Genomic DNA, 2,500 nt, shown 5'->3' on the forward strand with positions numbered 1-2,500 from the left:
TGTGTGATGGTGGTGTGTGGTTGTTGTGGTGTGTGTGTGATGGTGGTGTGTGGTTGTTGTGGTGTGTGTGTGATGGTGGTGTGTGGTTGTTGTGGTGTGTGTGATGGTGGTGTGTGGTTGTTGTTGTGGTGTGTGTAATGGTGGTGTGTGGTTGTTGTGGTGTGTGTGATGGTGGTGTGTGGTTGTTGTTGTGGTGTGTGTGATGGTGGTGTGTGGTTGTTGTGGTGTGTGTGATGGTGGTGTGTGGTTGTTGTGGTGTGTGTGATGGTGGTGTGTATTTGTTGAGGTGTGTGATGGTGGTGTGTGGTTGTTGTGGTGTGTGTGATGGTGGTGTGTATTTGTTGAGGTGTGTGATGGTGGTGTGTGGTTGTTGTGGTGTGTGTGATGGTGGTGTGTGGTTGTTGTGGTGTGTGTGTGATGGTGGTGTGTGGTTGTTGTGGTGTGTGTGATGGTGGTGTGTGGTTGTTGTTGTGGTGTGTGTGATGGTGGTGTGTGGTTGTTGTGGTGTGTGTGTGATGGTGGTGTGTGGTTGTTGTGGTGTGTGTGTGATGGTGGTGTGTGGTTGTTGTGGTGTGTGTGATGGTGGTGTGTGGTTGTTGTTGTGGTGTGTGTAATGGTGGTGTGTGGTTGTTGTGGTGTGTGTGTGATGGTGGTGTGTGGTTGTTGTGGTGTGTGTGATGGTGGTGTGTGGTTGTTGTTGTGGTGTGTGTGATGGTGGTGTGTGGTTGTTGTGGTGTGTGTGATGGTGGTGTGTGGTTGTTGTGGTGTGTGTGATGGTGGTGTGTGGTTGTTGTGGTGTGTGTGTGATGGTGGTGTGTGGTTGTTGTGGTGTGTGTGATGGTGGTGTGTGGTTGTTGTGGTGTGTGTGATGGTGGTGTGTGGTGGTTGTTGTGGTGTGTGTGATGGTGGTGTGTAGTTGTTGTGGTGTGTGTGATGGTGGTGTGTGGTTGTTGTGGTGTGTGTGATGGTGGTGTGTGGTTGTTGTGGTGTGTGTGATGGTGGTGTGTGGTTGTTGTGGTGTGTGTGATGGTGGTGTGTGGTTGTTGTGGTGTGTGTGTGATGGTGGTGTGTGGTTGTTGTGGTGTGTGTGATGGTGGTGTGTGGTTGTTGTGGTGTGTGTGATGGTGGTGTGTGGTTGTTGTGGTGTGTGTAATGGTGGTGTGTGGTTGTTGTGGTGTGTGTGATGGTGGTGTGTGGTTGTTGTGGTGTGTGTGATGGTGGTGTGTGGTTGTTGTTGTGGTGTGTGTGATGGTGGTGTGTGGTTGTTGTGGTGTGTGTGATGGTGGTGTGTGGTTGTTGTGGTGTGTGTGTGATGGTGGTGTGTGGTTGTTGTGGTGTGTGTGATGGTGGTGTGTGGTTGTTGTGGTGTGTGTGTGTGATGGTGGTGTGTGGTTGTTGTTGTGGTGTGTGTGTGATGGTGGTGTGTGGTTGTTGTGGTGTGTGTGATGGTGGTGTGTGGTTGTTGTTGTGGTGTGTGTGATGGTGGTGTGTGGTTGTTGTTGTGGTGTGTGTGTGATGGTGGTGTGTGGTTGTTGTGGTGTGTGTGATGGTGGTGTGTGGTTGTTGTTGTGGTGTGTGTGATGGTGGTGTGTGGTTGTTGTGGTGTGTGTGATGGTGGTGTGTGGTTGTTGTGGTGTGTGTGTGATGGTGGTGTGTGGTTGTTGTGGTGTGTGTGATGGTGGTGTGTGGTTGTTGTTGTGGTGTGTGTGATGGTGGTGTGTGGTTGTTGTGGTGTGTGTGATGGTGGTGTGTGGTTGTTGTGGTGTGTGTAATGGTGGTGTGTGGTTGTTGTGGTGTGTGTGATGGTGGTGTGTGGTTGTTGTGGTGTGTGTGTGATGGTGGTGTGTGGTTGTTGTGGTGTGTGTGATGGTGGTGTGTGGTTGTTGTGGTGTGTGTGTGTGATGGTGGTGTGTGGTTGTTGTGGTGTGTGTGTGTGATGGTGGTGTGTAGTTGTTGTGGTGTGTGTGTGTGATGGTGGTGTGTGGTTGTTGTGGTGTGTGTGATGGTGGTGTGTGGTTGTTGTTGTGGTGTGTGTGATGGTGGTGTGTGGTTGTTGTGGTGTGTGTGATGGTGGTGTGTGGTTGTTGTGGTGTGTGTGATGGTGGTGTGTGGTTGTTGTGGTGTGTGTGTGATGGTGGTGTGTGGTTGTTGTGGTGTGTGTGTGATGGTGGTGTGTGGTTGTTGTGGTGTGTGTGTGATGGTGGTGTGTGGTTGTTGTGGTGTGTGTGATGGTGGTGTGTGGTTGTTGTTGTTGTTGAGGTGTGTGTGTGTGTGTCATTGAATGGTGGTGTGTGGTTGTTGTGTTTGTTGAGGTGGTGTGTGGTTGTTGTGTTTGTTGAGGTGGTGTGTGGTTGTTGTGGTGTGTGGTTGTTGTTGTTGTAGTGGTTGTTGTTGTTGTGGATGTGTGTATGTGTGTGTGTGTGTGTGTTGGTGGTGTGTGGTTGTTGTGTTTGTTGAAGTGTGTGTGTGTGTGATGGTGGTGTGTGGTTGTTGTTGTGGT

At 50.3% G+C, this 2,500-nt stretch overlaps 1 protein-coding gene across 1 annotated transcript in view; it reads left to right on the forward strand.

Annotated features, from left to right (window-relative positions):
- LOC143277574 (glutamyl aminopeptidase-like) overlaps window positions 1–2,500 on the forward strand; it is a 66,197-nt gene that overhangs the window by 46,886 nt on the left and 16,811 nt on the right. The window lies entirely within an intron of this gene.

The sequence above is a fragment of the Babylonia areolata genome, chromosome 34 (assembly GCF_041734735.1).
Source record: "Babylonia areolata isolate BAREFJ2019XMU chromosome 34, ASM4173473v1, whole genome shotgun sequence".
NCBI classification, from domain to species: Eukaryota; Metazoa; Mollusca; class Gastropoda; order Neogastropoda; family Buccinidae; genus Babylonia; species Babylonia areolata.